This window comes from Mauremys reevesii, linkage group 25 (assembly GCF_016161935.1).
Source record: "Mauremys reevesii isolate NIE-2019 linkage group 25, ASM1616193v1, whole genome shotgun sequence".
Classification (NCBI taxonomy): Eukaryota; Metazoa; Chordata; order Testudines; family Geoemydidae; genus Mauremys; species Mauremys reevesii.
The window spans coordinates 5,692,750-5,713,988 of record NC_052647.1 but is presented as its reverse complement, the minus strand read 5'-3'; the positions used below and the strand labels follow the sequence as shown (position 1 = coordinate 5,713,988).

General features: G+C 46.1%; 1 protein-coding gene and 1 long non-coding RNA gene across 2 annotated transcripts in view; one reads left to right on the top strand and one right to left on the bottom strand.

Annotated features, from left to right (window-relative positions):
- Positions 1 to 7,496: 7,496 nt before the first annotated feature.
- LOC120391413 (hepatic lectin-like) overlaps positions 7,497 to 21,239 on the top strand; it is a 40,495-nt gene continuing 26,752 nt past the window's right edge. The window contains exon 1 of the mRNA XM_039515087.1: positions 7,497 to 7,727. The gene's annotated coding sequence lies outside the window, so the exon portion shown is untranslated. The remainder of the gene's footprint in view (positions 7,728 to 21,239) is intronic.
- Positions 14,038 to 18,138, bottom strand: LOC120391468. The gene is made up of 3 exons (XR_005591343.1): positions 18,070 to 18,138; positions 14,759 to 14,926; positions 14,038 to 14,132 (listed from the first exon to the last, which is right to left on the bottom strand). It is a non-coding gene; the product is annotated as an uncharacterized LOC120391468 (long non-coding RNA).

Genomic DNA, 21,239 nt, shown 5'->3' with positions numbered 1-21,239 from the left:
GTACCTCACCTTGGTGATGTGAAAAACATCAGTGTTCTCCTTATATTGCTCAAGGAGCCATGAGATCGGTTTAAATAGCTGATCTTGATACTCCTCTTTGTGTAGCAGGAGGCTCATCATGGGACCAAGGGCTTTGATGATAGCCTGCTTGAGCTGCATAGATGAGACACAGAATTTATGTTCCTATTAATTCATTCAATATCATTCAATGGGCACACCTTTTCTACTTCCAATGAGTGCACCTTCCCTTGTTCCACTGTAGGAATGGGCCTATCAATATTTCCTGGTAAGAACCAGGACTCGTAGGGTTGGTTTTCAGGATTATATCCTAATGCACCTCACAACTATACCAGGTAAAATATTCCCCAGATTAGTATGCATTCTAGGCCAACTCATCCCTGCTGGAACTCCACTGGGGCTGAATGGAGGAATTAATTTAGCCCACTATCCCGCGTTCATCTGCACGTTAGATGCATAAAACTAGAATCCATGTACACTGCGTACAGACAGAATTTCCACGTTGTGGTGACATTATAAATGTTTGGATTTTAGATGTTTTACATGACACTCTGTTCCATCCAAAAGGACCTACCATTAAATGTCATCATCACAATGAGTGCCAGACACATAGAATTTAATGTTACAATTTCTGCTAAAGGTTTAGAAAGCCAGCAATTCTCACCTCCGGCTCCTCACAGGTCAGCCAGTTGCTGGTCACATGAGCATAAATAGGAAGAATTGGATCGCAGAATTGCGATGCATCCATTCTGCGGAATGAGCACTTTTCCCAGTTAGTGAAATAGAAATTTACTGCTCTTGACCATTTTTCCAGAACTGCATGGAAGGAGAGAAGACAGGCAATGTGAAAAGGACATATTGGTAACAAGGAGAAGTTGCTTTATCAGTGAACACACCCAGGCCTAAAGTTTACTACAATTCCATGGCAGCTACTGCTTAGTTCAGGAATAGACGCTGAAATCCAACATCAATTTTGAGCTATTTCTCTTCCCCCACATTCCGTGTCTTGTTTCTCAAAAGGCTTTTTAATTTGCAGATCTCTCAATCTTATTTCAATTACCATCATTTGAAGACAAATCTTTTCTCCCTTCCTTGTTACCTCTTAATTAGAGCTGGTTGAAAAAGCAGTTTAAATTAAATTAAAAATCTTTACGGATAGTTGTTTTTTTCTTTCAAAATTGCAAAGTGTAAAATCATTTCTATTTTTCAAATATCTGAAAAATTCAGTCACCTCTTTAGATGCTCCAAAACACTGGACGCACACTTCCTGATCAAAATTGTCATGGACATTTTTCAGGTTTGTTTTTCATCAAATTTGGGGGGAAAATTATGGAAAATATCATTAAAAATCAAAATATTTCAGCAAGCTCTCCTGTAAATGACTCATGTCCTCTGCAGTTATTGTTTATTTAACCCTAACACTGTATGATTTCATCCTGAGTTACAGTTTGTCTGAAAGATGTTGAGTGCCCCTAACTGCCATTGGCTTTACTGGGATTTGAAGGTAGTGGGGAGCACTTTGCCCTAAAGGTAGGTGTATCTAGTGTCCTTTCTAAGAAGAATTAGGGCCCAATCCTGTTCTCTATGAAGTTGATGGCAAAATTCCCATTTACCTCAAAGGCACAGGATTAACCCCTTACTGAGCATCACCTGAAAAGCAAAGGAAGAGAGAAGTGGAGAGGAAGAGAAGACAGAGAAAGAGGGTGAAAGGAGATGATGATAAAGAAACTAAGGGGAGAGAATGGGTGAAGAAGTTGGAAATGGGATTTTTAAATGTACAGTATTGAAATCTGCTCCCTTCACCTCCTCCCCCAGGAGACTGCTGGCAGATGGGCAGCTTCAGCCTTTGTGTCTGTTTATTTTAAATTATATCCATGAGTCATAAAGGGCCTGAACTTACAAATGCTCAGCGCCTCCTGCAAAGTACAGAGCACTCTCAACTTCACTGAGTGCCATGGGAGCCAAGGAACACAGCACCTGGTGCAACCCAGGGCAGGGAGCACAGTGCAGGGCCTGTTTGCAAACTTGGTCAGTCACTTCAATTGTACCCAAACCCCCTAAGTATCCATTTTGGGCACCTATAGCAAGTTCTGGCACTTACCACCACAAAATGCTTGTCTCATCCTGCTGTCGTTGACTAACTCCAGCATGCAGTCCATATCATACAGGGTCATTCTCACAAAACGGATACACTTAAGTGCTGCAGAGAAAGGCCAGAAGAGAAGGAAGACAGATAATCGGCTGCTCTCCGCCTTCTTAGAACACACTTAGAAACACTGTGGGGCAGGATGCTATGGGCTCCTGGGCCATTTTGCACTGTGTAAGCAGAGCAGGATGGCTTTACAGCAGCCATTGATAGCCAGTGGGGGATTCACCCTGAAGAGGGGAATCCTCCACCAGTGCACAGCTGTGCCTGATGCCCAACTCACTCCCAGCATAAGGGGAGAGCGCACTGGGGCCGGGTGGGAAGTGGGGTGAAGAAGAGCTCCACTGGACCTGATCTTCCACTCATTCCCATCCTTAAGGAACTTCAGTCAGGGGCAGAAGTTACAGCTTGCACCTCTGTCTGGATAGCTCATGATCTGGAAGCCAGAACTAGCAAGAGCAGTGAATCCTGTGTCTCTCCACACACACACGCACACACTCAAGCAGAGCTCTGTTTAGCTGTAATATTTTTAGGTAGAGAGAGTAATCCCCTGTCCTTAAATGAAAGACAATAACTTTGAAACAAAAGATGGAAGTTACCATACCATAGGCTGATGGCAGGTTGCCCAGTGTAACTAAAATAAACTCTTCCGGCAGGTTCAGATGACACCGCAGCTCAGACATCACATCATTGAAATAGCAGCGTGCCAGCGCCACTAAGGTGTTACTAGCTGCCACTTTAAGTTCATTTGTTACTTGCTAAAAAAAAAAAAAAAAGAGAGAGAGAGCGAGAGAGACTGAGGTGACTGAAGCCGGCTGCACTAGCCAGAGTTGTTTAGATGAGTCAAGTCCTAATTTCTGTGCATAAGTTGTGAATGAACCCACCCAACTTTCTGTGGATAGAGTCATTACTTATAAATATTCATTGAATCAAAACAATCTTCAGCCTTTGAGTTGCTTGCAAGCTGCTTGGTTAGACTATTCACTAGTAGCTCCTTGTGGTGGATGATTGGTCACCATAGTCACATGATATTTTGCCCCGCCCTTCCCTAAGGAGGTAGTAAGAGACAGACTGGGCAGCTTCAACGATATTCAGAGAGCTTTCCTGGAATAAACTGTCCCCCAAAAGGAGGCTGACTTCCTTTGGAACAAGAGAGGGATTTTTCCATGAGTTTTCCTGCTGCCAAACTAGATTCTAAATCCAATGCTGCTGCTTTTGGAGATAGCTCAGATTCTGTCTGTCTTAGGGCTTTATGCTGCACTTATCGCTATATTATCAGAGTACCTCCCACATAACATCAGTATAAAAAATGAAATCCCTAGCAGACTTTGGAAAAGATGTGCTCATTAAGAAACCATAGGCCTGTCTCTGTGTCTGATATCATGTGTCTCGGGTTATGATCCTGCAAAGCACTTAAGCACATGTGTAACTTTCACATGTGAGTTTTCCCATCTTATGCATGTGCACAAGTGCTGTCTAGGACCTGGGCTTTGGTCTGGAGGAAGGTGTGGGCCTCTAACAGAAGAATACATTTTCATTTCAGTATATAGTTTACTTTGCCCCCCCCACACACACAAAAAAAGAGAGTTTTAATTAGTTAAAGCTTTGGATCCTTTGATTAGTAGCTCAGGAGAACTAACTTACCCGAGTCTCTCTCATCTGCTCTGAGGCTAGGCTTATAATTTTGTTCACTAGCCTTCTCTCTAGGCCCCCGGTGTCCTGCTCTAACACATTCTCCAGGATATAGTAAATGTCTATTTTGTTTTGCTGGGGACAAACCAGAAAAGAGAACAAACAATTGGGAAAAGTTTTTCTTGATGACCACACAGTAATTTGACAAATAAGCCCCTGCCCTAAAGAGCTTCCAATCCAAACATGAAATGATTAGGCCAAGTCTTATCAGAACAGAGCAGGTCCATGGCCAGGAAGAGAATCCATGTCTCCTGAGTCATTATCCAGAGTCCTATCCACTAGGCCACACTGACCCTCAGCCAGCATGCTCACACAACTAATCCCTTAGCTTAACTGGTGTCAAACATGCCATGCCCTCCACAATCACCACATTAGCAGCACTTCAGAAGCAGCTGAACAATTGACATATTTTAATCTTCATGCAGAGAAAAAAAGCCAGAAGAAGCCTCCTTCACTGCCCCCTTCTTGAGTTTTATTTATTGAAAACAAACAATAAAAAGGAGCCCCTTGCCCTTGCTCTAGCCACTCCAGACAGAATTGGTAAATGTGTAATTACAAAATACCCAACTCCCGCAGTAAGTCCTCAACAGCTCCTAGGGGAAATTAGCTCAGCAGTTAGATCTTCATTGACAGTCGCACACTCAAAGGTGTCTTTTATGAGGCCCATCAGTGTAGAAATTCACAGATGATACTAAATATGGGGGAGTTTAGTATCAGCTGGGACAGAAAAAAATAAAGAGGGACACAGAGAAATTAAAAACCTGAGCGAAGAACAAGATTCTTTTCAGAAACCTGCAAACTAGCACATCTGGAAAGGAGGTAACTGACATAATGGGAGGAGAAAAGTGGGAAGCAACAAGTGCCCTGGGGGTGACAGTGAAAAAGCAAGTCACTGTGTCTATGCAAGGGGTGATGGCTACCACAAAGAGCCATGTGGGTTGGGTCTTTTCCACACAGGGATCATGGCACAAAGCAGGAAGACGACAGTTCCTCTGTTCATCTAAGGTGTGACTGTATCTGGATTATTGCATTTTCTAGCACCACATTCCCAGAGAGATCAACAAATTGGAAGTAATTCATGGGAGAGCAAAAAAGAATGCACGGGGGGTGGCAGAATTGACTTCTGAATAGAGCCCTGCAACCTGACCCAAATCCTATGGGACCTGACTACAGGCATCAGGCTCAGGTTGGATGAGAAAACAACTGACTCTCTTGGGCTCAGGTCAGGTCGGCTTTCCTCCTTTAGCCCATGGGATCGGCACAACAGGGGGCAGCGTCAGAGGATGAAGCCATTGCTGAACATTGTTGCCGCTGCACCGGCTCCACGAGCAGGATGCGGTGGCAATATCCGGTTTGAGGGGAAGGGTTGGGACCAGGATGGAAAATGATTCAACCCTCTCAAGGTGAGGTGAGTGGGCTTGGGGCCAGTTCAGGTTGGGCTTCAAAACTGGGCCCGAGCAGACCTCTACTTCTGAAGGCAGACTGAAAGAACTGTCTACGGCAGATGCGGCCAAAGGATGGCTATGAGGGAGACATGATAATACCATACAACTATGTGAAGCGTGTGAACATCAAGGAGGGAGAGGAATTTTTTAGTATAATACATTTAGGTAAAAGTAGGAGTAATGGGATTAAACTAAAAAAAAGACATACAGTTTAGACTTTAACAACAGGAAAAATGCCTCACCTGTGAGACGGGTCTATAAGGTTATGACATAGTCTTCCTAGGAAAATAGTGGAAGTTCAGTCATTAGGGGCTTTTAAAATTAGTTTAGCCAAACCAGTGGAAAATGGCCATTTGGAATGGTTCTGCATTCGCAGGGAAATGGACTGGATGATCCAATAGGTCTTTTCCATCTCTGTCTCCTGGGAGTCTCTAAATCTAGGTAACCTGCATGCCAAGGTCATAAAGCCCTTTGGAATGTTCAGAGCCAATCAGATCTCTCGATTAGCTAAACATTCCAGGGGTGCTGCTTGAAAAGGAGGCTTCTGCAAACTGCAACCAGAACACACAGCTCCACTGGGGAGAAGCTCCTTCCATTCATTTTTAAATGTCAGGAGGATTTGTTTAATTGAAAATTGTCACTGATAATTTATGAATACATAAGCACTACATAATACAAGTAGCTCTGGATTAGGCAACAATTTTATTCTTTAAAACCAAAAGAGATTCATAATTAATCAAGTAATTCAAATAATGAAAGTACTAGGAGGCCAAGACAAGCAGTTGGGTTCTGCTCATAAGGGCTAGTGGGAGAGGACAGACTGGGGGAGGGGCTGAATGGGAGTGGAGACCCAGGGTTACAGGGCAGGAGGGAGGTTCAGAGCCACACAGTGATGGGGGAGGAGGTGCAGAGCTACACAGGGACAGAGGGTGGTTGGGTGGGGCACAGAGCCACATGGGGATGGGAGGAGTGGGTGTCTGAGCAGGGGTGGAGGAACACATGAACAGTGGGTGCAAGCACCCATGGGGGTGCAGGAACACATGAAGACAGGGGCAGATGTGCCTTACTGAATGGGAGAGGTTAGGAGTCAGCCAGGGTCTGCATGGGAGGAGCTCCCTAACAATTCCTGCCCACCCCTCCCAAAAAAAACATTTGATACTTTTCCCACCCATACCCAGCAACCCTCCAAGTTCACACCCAGGCTTCTTCCCAGCAATTTACCTCCCTCTCCTCAGCTCCTCTATTACGCTGACTCTACCAAGCCTTTGCACTGCAGCTGAGGGATGACGGAAATATGGTTCTGTAGTGAGTTTAAATGAATTATTACTCAGAGTTCTGTATTAATATGCATAGTAAGGAATCTATTTGTCAAAAAACATTTCCTCAATCCTTTTGTTGTCTGTATTGATACAGACATACTTGCTGACAGGGATTTTGAAATACATAATTTGAACTGGTGCAATTATATTGTATATTTGCAGAAATGTTAAAATACTGTGCACATCATTTTTATTTTTTGTTGCAGAATTCTCCCAGTAGAAAATATATAGATAAGGTCCCTTCAGTGCTATAATCTCAATAATATGTCATCATAAGAAAGGAGTGTTGGTTAGGAATAAGAGCAGGGAGTCAGTTCACTTGGGTTTTATTCACATTCTTTTACTAACTTGCTAAGTGGTGTTGAGCAAGTAACTTAATTCCCTGTGACAAATCATCTGTAAATGGGGATCATGCTTACCATTCTTACAAGGGTGCTGTGAGTCTTAATTCACCAGTATTAGGTAAGTGCTTTGAGATTTTTGGATGAAGATGCTAAAGAAGGGCACAGTATTATTGAAAAAGATTATTGCTAGTCCTATAGTGTACTTTTACTATATACAACCCATGTACTCCACTGTGTGTAAAAGGACAATGCTCTCTTTATAGAGCATTATATCATCCTGATCTGTAATAACAGCATTTTGCATGATGAGTTCATGCCTGAGGACAGAAAGATTAATACTGATGGCGCACCAGACCAAGTTCTATACTGAATTACCCCCATGCATTCCCCCAGGAAGTCAGGCAGAATTTGGTGTGGACACATGGAAAGCAGATTTAATTTCCTGAAACTGCCCTACCTCATCCTGTTGCAGTTTCTCCAGCAGAACTCTCACAACACTAGCCAGCTTGGTCTTAGCTATAGAGGCAATCCTGAGGGCAATTTTGTTCTTATCTTGGTCAGCCATATGTGCCAGGAGGGAAACAACCTCATTATAAACACCTGAAATTAAATAAAAGGATTCAGTTGGTTACCATTGATGGTACAAATTGGTGCTGGCCTCTTTAATTCACTATCCAGTAAAGATTCTGCAGGTGCCCAAACACTGTGAGGAGAAGATGACCTGGGAATCATGTAAATCCTCTTCCTTCCTTCTGATGACCAGGTTTGTGTGCTGAAGGACCCAATGTGTTTGGGGGGAAATCATAATGAAGAAAATTTGCTCCTTTTGAGTAGATCCCCGTGTAAACTAATCTTCCTTTCCCTCTTTACTATCAATTGATGAGGTTTGATAGCATACAGAATAGTACTTTATGGCCCAAATTTTCAAAACTGGTTGCCTAAACTTAAGCTCCTAAATCCATATTAAGGCACCTACACCCTGATTCAGCATCCTAATCACATGCTTAACTCTAAGCCAACAAAGAGACCTAAAGTTAAGCACATGCTTTAAGAGTTTTGCTTAGTCAGGGCCTCATTTTCAAAAATCCTGAACACCCAGATAACAAGTTTTTGGGTTCAGTGTAAGGCTACTAGGTGAAATTTAATGATTTGTGAAATCCAGGAAGTCAGACTAGATGATCTAATGGTCCCTTCTGGCCTTAAACTCTATGAAACTATGAAATAGCTGATGTATTAAAAAAATCAGGATTTTATCTCCCATGTATCTCTTAGCTGTGGGCAGAAATTCTCCAGGAGCCTTAATATTTAACAAGAAATCTGAAATGCCATATGTATCTGTCTCCATGGTAACAGCATTCCAAAGCATGAAGGAGGAACTGACAAGATTTCCCCTTCCCTGGAAAGACTGCTTGAGGTTAGGTGATTGCCCATCCTTTATGCAAATTGCATCCTTCAGTTCTAACACCCAGATGCAAACTGAATCCTAACTGTAACCTACACTGCCCATCTAGCTGCAGTAGTGATAGTGTGGGATTAGGAGCACTAGTGTTGCTAAGAAGTGTGACCCCCATGCTTTCTTATCCTGCATTTAAGATATTAGCAGAGCTTCATTTAGACAGCCAGAAGAGAAGTCCCTCTGCATTTTTTGTTCTAATTTCCCCCATCTCTGAGGATTCCACAGCTAGATCTTGGCTCCATGGATGCAGAAGACACAAAATGATAATAAACATAATAAACATAAAACACCTGGGTCAAAAGTAGGGAGACCTTCCCCATAACATTCAATACAAACTGAGATTCTCAGGAAAGTTTCCAGCTCCAGAGGCTGTAGGCCAAGTCCTGAACTGGTGTAAATCAACACAGCTACAAGGAAGACAACAGAGCAACACTGGTTTACATCAGCTGAGGTTCTGGTCATAGAAATGGAGAACATTACAACTAATCTATCTGTATGCCTATGCTTTCTGAATGTGTGTGTGAATATAGACTGGATCTAGAAAATACAGTGCTGACCCTTACCTCTCTCGGTTACCTCCTGCTCAGTCACAAATTTATTCATGTTTTAGTCTTTTCAACACTTCCTCCAGTCCTTTCTCCAAAGAGCTCCTGTACTGATAGGCAGCTGGCCTCTCAGTCTGTCATGGCCAGGATAGCCAGTTCAGATTATGCAAGCACTATTATGACATCGATGTGACTGTAGCATACCACATAATCCCCTGCTGACCAGGTATGTGCTGTAATTACATGGACAAGATCCTCAAAGGTATTTAGGCTCCTAACTCACACTGAAATCAGTAGCTTTTAGGAACCTAAATACATTTCAATATCTGGGCCCATACATGTAAGCAGTTCAATAGGAGGCTACATTTGCTCCAGTGTAGAATTTCTCATTCTCTCAACATCATTTTGAATTTTGGTTTGGTCCCTCTCTGTTTACCACACTTTCCAATATTGGTTTTACCTGAAAAATCTGCTCCTGGTTGAATTTATATAAAATAAAAGCACCAAACAAAGAAAGAGAAGAAACTGCCTTGGAGAATGCACAGTGACCCTTGAGTGTAGTTGGTTGGTTTCCTTTGCTTTTTAATTTGGTTGATCAAAAAGCCTGATGAAACCTTATTGAACTGTATTACAAATATTGATTTTATATTATTTTACAATGAATTGAAATGTATACTTAATTTCCATGTCCTGCCAAACAAATCAACTACATTAATGTTTATTGTGTTTGATACAGTGTGGTGTCATATGTAGGGCCATATGTAGAGCCAACTCTTGATTTTGGAAGTTATGTTGCCTTTAAAGCATTCAGAGTGATGAGACACTTTGCAGTAAACCATATGGAAAAAGAATTCCAATTACATTTGTCCCTTGCTATGTATAACTGATTTTGTGCCTTACCCTTTCTGATTTTATCCTTACACGTATATGCTATTCTTTTCTATTCCTCCTTAGTAAGTCGTCCATTTCACATTTTGTAGGATTTCTTTTTGATTTTCAGGTCATTAAAAAACTTACTATTCTTCCTATCTTTCCTTTGGATTGGCAGTTGTGCCTTTAATATTGTCTCCATGAGAAACTGCCAGCTTCCCTGAACTCCTTTATGCCTTAGATATTTTCCTTATGGGTGGCTACCTACCCATTCTCTGAGTATATTGAAATGTGCTTTTTGTAGTCCTTCTTCAGTCATTCTCACTCCTTCCTTTCCTTAGAATCATGAAATCTATCATTCATGATCACTTTCACCCAAATCACCTTCCACCTTCACATTCACAACCAGCTCCTCCCTGTTGGTCAGAATCAAGTCTAAAATGGTTGTCCCTCAGGTTACTACCTCCATTTTCTGAAACAAAGCATTGTCCCCAGTACATTCCAGGAACTTACTGGATAATTTTGTTTTTTGCCATATTTCTTTCTTAACAGCTGTCTAGGTAGGTAAAATCCCCCATTATTATCATCAGGATTTGTGTTTTGAATATTTCTGGGGTTTGTTCTAGAAATGCTTCATCTCCCTCCTCTTCCTGATTTGGTGGTCTGTAATAGACCCCTACCAGGACATCACCCCTGTTTTTTCCCTCTTATCTTTACTCAGAGACTTTCAACTGGTCTGCTTCTCACCTCCTTCTGGACCTCAGAACAAGTGTACAATGCAATATGTCCTCTCTTTTTTTTCCTGCCTCTACTTCCTGACCAAGCTATAGTGGGAGGGAGGGATAGCTCAGTGGTTTGAGCATTGGCCTGCTAAACCCCAGGGTTGTGAGCTCAATCCTTGAGGGAGCCACTTAAGGATCTGGGGCAACAATTGGTCCTGCTAGTGAAGGCAGGGGGCTGGACTCCATGACCTTTCAAGGTCCTTTCCAGTTCTAGGAGATTGGTATATCTCCAATTATTACCTTTACCCTCTATACCAATATTCTAGTCATGAGATTTAGCCCATCAAGTATCTGTGATGCCAGTTAAGCTCAGTTATGACTTATGTACTAAAACTCCCAGATTTTACTGTTTATTCCTCATTATTATTACTCCTTCCATTTGTGTATAGACAGCTAAGATGTTAAGCAGATACCCCCATGGATTTCCCTTTTGTTACTCCTATAATTCTACTACAATTTTCCACATCTGCTTTTCCCCAAACATCTAGTCCTCTATTAAGGTCACCTTTTTTTACCTGGTGCCTTTTTGACCTGCCCTCTGAACTTAGTTTTAAGCTCTTCTCATAAGGTTGGTGAGTCAGTGCACAAACAGGAAGCCATTCTGTAAGAAGCTAAGGGCATGGTCAGCACAGAGAATTTGCCTGTCTCTGTCCTTATGTTATGCACTCCTCACTATCTACACCTGGCTCCATAAACTTCGGCCTTTCAAGAATGCAGCATTGTGTAGGAGCATGGGTAATTGTAATAACGCTTGTTCATTGCAGCTGTTAACATCAGGGCAAGGCATCCACATATAAATCCACTACACATGGACCAGTGATAGGAAGAGTGTTCATGCATGTAATGCCACAGAACAAATTAAGATCAATAACAGAACAACATTATGTGTGGCAAAGCCATGACAAACACTGTGAGGCATCAAGGAGCTCAGAAATTAGCACATCATCACCCGAACACTGCCTCAGCTTGACTTAGATCTTGGGCAACAGTAGACCCTCAAAAGGAGGCCACAGCTTTACACCCATGGTCACTGTGGTGTTAATTGGCTGCATTTTACAAGAGCTGGATCATAGGTTGACTCTGAGTGTGTTTACAGGGGGCCAGGTTTGAACAACACAAGCCTTGTGTGTGCGCGCACACACACACACACACACACACACACACACACACTGTTCTGCAGCAGTGCAAGTTGAGCTGCAGCAATGAGCAGTGGGATACTGCCCGTAGCAGGTCTTGGGCTTGTAATTCATATACTTCTCTCACTAATGAGGATCAACAGGTCAATCCATATTGATTGCAGTTTGACAAGACACCATCACTTCAACACATTACAGTCAGAGAGGATGATAAATATTCCATTTATACACATTATGTACAAGGCCCAAAATGTCTGAGGATGCAAGAAAACAAGGGTGGTAAATACAGAAAATGCATTACTGCAAAAATAGCCAGCAGATTAACTCCTGCTAACAAGAAGCTTCTGTACAATGTACAGTAAGATACTGGGCTTAACCCAACTCAGTGCTAGGTTGAATTAAAGTTAGTCAAAGTTTTGTCTGAGTAGGGTATGAGGCCCAGATCCTCAAAGGTAATTAGACTCCTAACTTCTGCTGAAACCAATGGGAGCTAGGAGCCTAAGTACCTCTTAGGATCTGAGCAAGAACTGTAGAATTTCATAGAATCTCAGGGTTGGAAGGGACCTCAGGAGGTCATCTAGTCCAACCCCCTGCTCAAAGCAGGACCAAACCCAACTAAATCATCCCAGCCAGGGCTTTGTCAAGCCTGACCTTAAAAACCTCTAAGGAAGGAGATCCACTACCTCCCTAGGTAACCCATTCCGGTTCTTCACCACCCTACTAGTGAAAAAGTTTTTCCTAATATCCAGCCTAAACCTCCCCCTCTGCAACTTGAGACCATTACTCCTTGTTCTGTCATCTTCTACCACTGAGAACAGTCTAGATCCATCCTCTTTGGAACCCCCTTTCAGGTAGTTGAAAGCAGCTATCAAATCCCCCCTCTCCTCATAAGTCATGTGCTCCAGCCCCCTAATCATTTTTGTTGCCCTCCGCTGGACTCTCTCCAATTTATCCACATCCTTCTTGTAGTGTGGGGCCCAAAACTGGACACAGTACTCCAAATGAGGCCTCACCATTTACCCAATAACAACAATAATAATAATTTGCATTTCTAGAGAGATTTTCTTCTTCAACACATTTTACAAAAATGTTTTCTAGCTCTCTGCTTCAAATAAAAGCCATTATTAACAGACAATTCTATTTTTCTGTCACAGCACAGACAAATAGGAGAGTGAAGGTAACACAATTTATTAAAGGGAATTTAAGCAGGTTTTTTATGGAAAAAAAATTAAAGATCCAGCACTCTATAGATGACTCCGCTTAGCTGTGTGCCTTATGGCTGAAAGCAGAATTCTAAGAACATTACTGCGCTTTTTGAAATAGTTTCTCAATAAATGACAACTCAAAATATCTGCTTCCACCTAGTGGTGCGGATTTGCATAACGTCTTATTTATAGTCCCTTTTTAAAGATATCTTTGCCTAAAGGATAAAATACATCAGAATCTACGGAGACAATTCACGCTTCTGCACAAAGCCACAACAGCACTAAGAATGTATCTACTTGTTAGCAAATAGGATCACTGGGGAAAAGGATAATCTCAGAAAGAGTCTTTTTTTCCTTCACTGTATTCTATATAGGTTTTTATCCTGTTATCGTCAATGCAGTATCTGAGCAGCTTCCCCTAGTACATTAATGATATGACTAACATCTGTCATGGTAATATCTTTTATTAGACTAACTTCTGTCGGTGAAAGAACTGCAGAGTTCTTCAGGTCCTTGAAAGATTATTTCTTTCACCAACAGAAGTTGGTCCAACAGAAGATATTACCTCAGCTAGAGTGACCAGATGTCCTAATTTTATAGAGACGGTTCAGATATTTGGGGTTTAGGTGCCTATCAATCCCACCCCACTCCCATCCCGATTTTTCATACTTACTATCTGGTCACCCTATACCTCACCCACCTTGCCTCTCTAATATCCTAAGAATGACCCGGCTACAACATGATTGCAAATAACATTTATCATGTCCAGTTCATTCTCTCTCATCCTCTTCTCATGAGGAGAATTGTGTGTGCAGTTTTGTTTTGGTAGGGCTTTGATTTTTGGTTTGTTTGGGGGTCAGGTTATGTGTACACATTTCTCTGTATTTATATTAGGGAAGCCAGGTTGAAGTGGAAAAGAACTGCAAGAGATGCTGTTTTTCGACCTTGTGTTAGCTAAGACTAGAATGCAGACTGTAGCAGAAATTGCTGAGAAAAAGGAAGATCTCAGAAAGGAAGATGTATAAACAAAATGCAGTTGTTGATCATTACTGTATGGAACAAAAGGTATAAATACTTGCCTTCCTTGTTTATCTTTTGGGATCCCTGCCGTTGTGCACTCTCCCACTTGCAATAATGCTTGAGAATGAACTGCCTCAGACATGTTGCAACCAACCTAAGAGTGAAGACTGCGTTATTCTTCCACACCTAAAAACCATGGGCTGAATGAAGATACTGGATTTATGGCTTATTGCAATAATTTATAACCCCCCTCCCCCACCCTCTCCCTGCCACCTTCCTCCCTTTGACTAGAGGGGCATTAACAGACCGCTTCACCTTGAATGCTCCCTTGAAATATGTGTTCACTACTTGTGCAACGATCTGTTTCATCCTGTAGTTAGCTGTGCTGTGTAAGGCCATGGCTACACTACAGACCTTACTGCAGCACAGCCGTAGGTGGCACAGATAAGAGGCTGGGGGGGCTAAGCCTCCCCAGAAAAGGCTGGCCATGCAGGAGGGTAAATGTTACAGATGTGTGTGTTTCCTCCCTTTGGAAGTGCTGCCTTTGTGTCGTAGTAACCAGGCAAGGTACTAACAAACTTCACAGGGCTTTATTTTTAAAGTGGAAACCTCTACCAAGCTGCTGCTGCACCCTCTGTAACTCTCACTCAGCCTCTTGAACTCCTCCCCCCGCCTTCCTGTTTCCTGTCCTTTCAGACTCCCAGCAGCCAGTGCTCCCAGTTCTAATAATTACAAGCAACATCTAAACACACATTTCCTCTTCTCTTAAGAAACTCTCACAATTAAAATACGTGGTGTCCAAGAGCCATTGTCCAGCCGGCCGCCCGATGGGGAGGGATCCTCATCCATCCTCGGCGACCCTGCCATGCCTCCAAGCCCGGGACAGGCAGGCGCTGGAGCCAGGATCGGTCCCTGTTTCCAATGTGCCAGTCCTGACTAGCTTCTTCCCTGTGGGGGAAAACATGTAAACAGAAGGGAAACTGAGGCAGGGGTGGTGTTGATCCAACAGAGATGGGACACAAAAGCCTGATCCAGGTACATCACCTCCCCCTCCCAAAATGGGCCAGCGGCTCCCAGTGCCTTGGCTTTGTCCTGCAACCTCACCCTGAGACACCCCTCTGCTGAGTTGGGGAACACCCCCATCCACTCACTGAGCTGCGCTCAGCTCCTGAGTACCCCCTCCTAGCCCAGCCTGGCATTGCTGGGCACCAGTTTCCTTGGGCCATGCATAGAGCTAGCCCCAGCTACTGGTAGGTCCCCTATGGAAGTGTGGGGGCTGGGAGCCAAGACTCTTGGGGTCTATTCCCAGCTCTGGGAGGGGACTAGTGGTTAGAGCTGGGGAAGGGTGGCTGGGAGCCAGGACTCCTGGGTTCTAATCCAAGATCTGGGACTTGGAGCGGGTGGTGGTTTGTTGGGAGCCAGGACTCCTGGGTTCTAGTCCCAGCTCTGCTGCTGCCTGTGTTGTGAGCCACCTTGGTTAAGTCACGTCTTATTTGGTCCCTTGGGCCCATGCTCCTTACTTGCTTGCTAGGGGGCAGGGAGTGACAATATTTGTAACCAAAGGCAAAGCTTCCCCATTTGTCTGGGCACGTGGACTCATCTGGCAGAAAACATACCCCACCCCGCCCTTGCCATGTGTGTTGCTGGGGAACAGGAGCTTCTGAGCTCCCCATGCCTTGGCACTGCACAGGGCAGATATCCACGGGTATGAGGGACAAACGGCCGCTTTGTTGGATTTCACCAAAAAGCCCCATTTAGAGGGGAGCAAACAGCAGAAATATGGGGGTGACATTTCCAGGAAAAGGGTTCCTAAATTCTCCACAGTTTGGGGGCTTCATTAGCCATAATAACCAGCTGGGCCTTCACTGACACCACCAGATATCTGCCATACCCTCAGGCAAATCACACTCTATTCAGCTAATGTTGGACATTGGCTCAGCGGTATCTATACTACCTGATTCCATCTACTTGCATTATTTTAAAGATGTGCCTCTTACTGAGCCCAGCCTTCACTTGGTGTGCTATTTGAAAAACCATATTACAGTCAGTGGTGAGATGCAGCCAGTTTGCACCGGTTCGCGAGAACTGGTTGTTAAATTTAGAAGCCTGTTTAGAACCAGTTGTTTCTGGAAGGACAACTAGTTGCAAAAGGGCTTTTAAATTTAACAAAAGCTCTAGCAGCTCCCTACCCTTCCCCCGGCCCCAGCTAACCTCACTCCACCTCTGCCTCCTCCCCTGAACGCTCCCGAGGCTTCTCCTCCCCCTTCCCAGCTTCCTGCGAATCAGCTGTTCACGCGGGAAGCCTGGGAGGGCTGAGAATGAAGCAGCGGCTTCCACCAGGTGAGCTGGGGCCGGGGGCGCCAGCGGGAGGAGGGCTCCAGGCACCACCCGGCGAGGTCGCGGCTGGACCCTGGGGCCGGGCGGCGCGGCTCCTGCTCTCCGGGTCCAGCTGCGACCTCGCCAGGCAGCGCGGCGCGGCTCCTTCCTGGCCCCCGGGTCCTGCCGGGACCTCGGCCGGGCGGCTCCGGTCCCAGCCCAGCGGGGCCCCACCTCCAGGCAGCACGGTAAGGGAGCAGGGAGGCGTGTTGGATAGAAGGCAGGGAGTTGGGGGCGGGTGGATTAGTGTCGGAGCGGTCAGAGGGCAGGGAACAGAGGGATTGAACGGGGGCACGGGTCCCAGGGGGGCTGTTTGGGGTAGGCATTCAAGGGACAGTCAGGGGAGATTGAGAAGGGGTGGTTGGATGGGGTAGGGGTCCCAGGGTGCCATCAGGAATGAGAGAAGGGGTTGGATGGGGTGGCAAGGGGCAGTCAGGGGACAGGGAAGGGGGTGGATAGGGCACGGGTCCTGGGGGGGGCTGTCAAGGAACATGGGGAGGTTGGATGGGGCAGGAGTCCCCGGGGGGGGCATGACCCCCTCATGGGGTGAGGAGGAGGGAACCAGTTGTTAATATTTTGGCAGCTCATCACTGGTTATAACTTCAACTACAAAATGATACATACATATAGACAGCATAATCATAACCAGCAGCCCATAACCAGGTCTTAGACACCTTATATGACCCCCTTTACATAAGATTTGGTGCCACTACAGGACCTTGGTTGCAAACCCTGTTCTATATGGTCCCAGTTTATATCAATAACGTCACATCCCCAACGCAAAATTGATGCAGGAAGGGATGACACAAACATCACTGACTGCATCCCAAGTGCTCCCCATCCTTGGGTCAGTCTCACTACAGCTACTGTTGGATTAGAAGCCACACCAGTGTAACAGAAATGGTTTATCAAAGTCATGATCAATAACATGATTGAATCTCTTTACAAACTCAAGGTAAAACTTAGTTTGAACAACAGGGGATTGGATCTGCTTTTGCCTAACAGAAGTCACTGGCTGATGGGGTGGGCTCTCTGTGCTAACAGCTATTAGCAAGTCTTTCTTTTCCCTGCCAGCCAGGTAATCTGCATCAACACAAACACTAGCTTTTAACTTCTTAGCTGCTACCGATTCCAAGGCTGGACTCTGTCTTACAGAGATACCACACAAAACCAAAGGGTCTGAGGGTGAGAGTTTGCTTGCTCTCCCCTGCATCCAGAAGCATTCAGCCATAAAACTGTTTTGCTCTGAAACACCAGTAACCAAATCTGTCCTCAGACCCCGAAGCACAGACTGCTCACTCACAGAATCAGCATGGAGACATTCCTGTTCCAACACCATTGTCTTCCCAACAAGCTGGTCAAACCCAGCCACTTGGTTATAAGGCTGCTCAACTTCCTTAACTGCTTCTACTCCATCTGAGATCTTTTCAAAGCTACCCACACTGGATCTTTCAAAGGGAACGTCAGTGGATCCATTCACAACAGAAAATTTCTGGCTGTTAGGAACTGAAACTTCCTTGATTAAATCATGTTCACACCTTTCAGTTGCAGTAAACTGCTTCCACAGGTTACCATGAGGATTCCTTTCCCTAGGAGCTTCTCTAAGCAGCAATTCACCCCTCTCAGAAATTCTGCCCTTCCCTGCTTCACCTAGGGCTTGCTCTAAAGGAAACACTTTCCTGAGCAACCACAGACTCTTGCTGGGTCTCACTTACATTCAGAATCACCTCTGGACCATCAGGCAGATTCCTACACAATTCCTTTTCAGGCAAACTTATAGACTTTCTAGATAACAGGTTAGAAGCATTCTCCTTCCCTTGGCCATGAACAAGTTCAGGAATCTTTTCCTTCTTGCTACAAGTTGTCAAACTGTTAGTAGGTAACACAATTAAATCACCTTCATGCTCTCCTTATGGCCTGGCTAGGGTATCACCCTGATTAGACAGAGTTGCTACACCCTTTTCCAACCACACATTAGCAACTGGCAAACTACAAGCACCAGAATTGTCTGGTCTCTGGGACTTTGCTAAGACACTAACTGGATGCAACCTAGTTATAGTGCCATTCTCCCCAGCAGACACAAACTTAGGACCATCCCCTTCCTGGGCTTTAGCTGTATTTACAACCAACTCCGAGACAACTGAATCACCCTCAACCATCACAGGCTGAAAGGCACCTTCTGTCTGCTCCACAGACACAGAAGAGCCGGAGACACATTCTCCTTCACCAGACACACAGCTTGGGAGCTCATTTCCCTTGTCCCAGCACACAGGGCTGTTCACAGACAATTGCTTGTAGACTGGGGTAGCTTCCTCCATAGGCAAGTCAATACCCCTGACAGACACAGGCACATTTCCTTCACTGTCACATTTCTCCACACAGGAAACAGGTAAGGGATAGGGACACTCATCTTCCACTATCCTTGTCTTCCCAAACTGCTGACTAGACAAAGCCATCAGCTCACAAGGCTGCCTAGGCTTCTCCAAACTTTCCCTACCAGGCACATTGCCACTCCCAATGGAGAAGCTGCTGCTTTTTTCACTACACTGAGCTGCTTTCAGCAAATCACAGTTACGCATTTCAGGTTCACTTTTACAAGCTGCACTAGCCACCAATCCATCACCCATCACAAATCTATCCTTTCCTTCCCCAGTTAGGGCTTCCACCTGACCTTTTCCTTTAATTTCCTCCTGAGAAACATTTTCCTCACCAATGAGATCTTTCTGCTCTTGATCTAACTCCAGATTCACTTCTGAGATATTAGACAGACATTTAGAAACTCCACTCACAGACACACTGCTTTCCTGCACAGACAAACCTTTGGAGCAACCCTCCTCAGGCAAATCATTGCCCACAATAGACATAGGTGTAAGACCATTCCTGTCCTGTGACTGGCTACCTAAACTGAACAAAGCTTTAACATTTTCCCCAATTAAAAGATCTTTAGGCAATAACTTCCTTACCCCAGCTATACATTCCTGCTTAGCCCCATTCCATTCGAGGTGGATTCTGGCTAAAGGCACACGGACAGGAAACTCATAGAGGATCACAACATTCACACTCTGATTTGGTAAATAATCTTCCTCTATGACTAGATCTGCTTTAACAAGAGTGATGTGAGATGCCGTAATTTGCCCTAAACAGCTTTTACCATTGACTTTTACACTCTCTATGAATTTTCCATTACCACTCCCATACATAGCACTGGCACAAATTATTGAGCCACCTTCTACTGAACACACAGTAACAGCATCTACATAAAAGGTGGCAGTGTTGGGGTACATTTGCAGTGATGAGCTGCTAAAATCTTAACAACCGGTTCTCTATAAAAAGTTCTGATTTAAGGGATGTGCCAGAGCATGTATTTTTTGTACCAACAGGGTTACCATACGTCCGTATTTTCCCGGGAGGAATTTTTAAATTTTAAAAATTCCACCCAGACAGCGATTTAAGAACCGAAAAGCCTGACATGTCCAGGAAAATACAGATGTATGTTAACCCTACTTAAAGTTCTTTTTTAAAAAGATGGGCCTGAACTAGAAATGAGCTCTGTTTCACATGTGTGGGTCCCCGCCACTCCCTTGGGGTGTGCTAGGGTGACCAGATGTCCCTATTTTATAGGGACAGTCTCAATTTTTGGGTCTTTTTCTTATATAGGCTCCTATTACCCCTCATCCCCTGTCCTGATTTTTCACACCTGCTGTCTGGTCACCCTAGGGTGTGCACATGTGTGGGTCCCAGCTGCTCCATGCCCCCCCTCATTGAAGCAGGTGTGCAGGGTTACTGCCCTGGGAACTGCAGGGCACCACTGGACATGGGGCTGGCTGCAGGCACGGGCGTGGGGCAGGGCTAGCTGGAGGCAGGGAGTGTGACACAGGCTGGCTGCAACAGGGGCTGGCTGTGGGCAAGTGATGCAGACAGGGGCTAGCAGGGGGTGGCTGTCGGCAGGGGGTGTGGCAGGGGCTGGCTGCAGGTGGCTGCGGGCAGAGGGTGGCTGTGGCAGGGGAGCGGGAGGGGGCAGAGGGGGGGGCTGCAGGAAGGGGGTGCAGACAGGGGGCTGGGTGACAGGGGTTGGCTGGGGTGGCTGTGGCAGGGGAGCGGGGAGGGGTGCAGACAGGGGCTGGGGAGGGTGACAGGGGCTGGCTGGGGGTGGCTGGGGCAGAGGGAGGGGAGGGATGCAGACAGGGGTGGGGAGGGTGATGGGCTGGCTGGGGTGGCTGGGGCAGGGAGTGGGGAGGGGTGCAGGCAGGGGCTGGGGAGGGTGTCAGGGGCTGGCTGGGGGTGGCTGGGGCAGGGGAGTGGGGAGGGGTGCAGACAGGGGCTGGGGGCAGGGGCTGGCTGGGGTGGCTGGGGCAGGGGAGCGGGGAGGGGTGCAGACAGGGGCTGGGGGAGGTGACAGGGGCTGGCTGGGGCAGGGGAGCGGGGAGGGGGCAGGCAGGGGCTGGGGAGGGTGACAGGGGCTGGCTGGGGGGCTGGGGCAGGGGAGCGGGGAGGGGGCAGGCAGGGGCTGGGGAGGGTGACAGGGGCTGGCTGGGGGCTGGGGCAGGGGAGCGGGGAGGGGGCAGGCAGGGGCTGGGGAGGGTGACAGGGGCTGGCTGGGGGTGGCTGGGGCAGGGGAGCGGGAGGGGGCAGGCAGTGGGCTGGGGAGGGTGACAGGGGCTGGCTGGGGGGCTGGGGCAGGGAGCGGGGAGGGGGCAGGCAGGGGCTGGGGAGGTGACAGGGGATGGCTGGGGGTGGCTGGGGCAGGGGAGCGGGGAGGGAGCAGACACTCCCCCGGGGGGAGGGGCTGGGAGCAGCCCGAGCAGCAGGACGCAGCCGGGGACCCACCAGGCAGCAGCAGGAGCCACAGGGTCAGAGGGCCAGCAGCCCCAGACACCCCCTACGA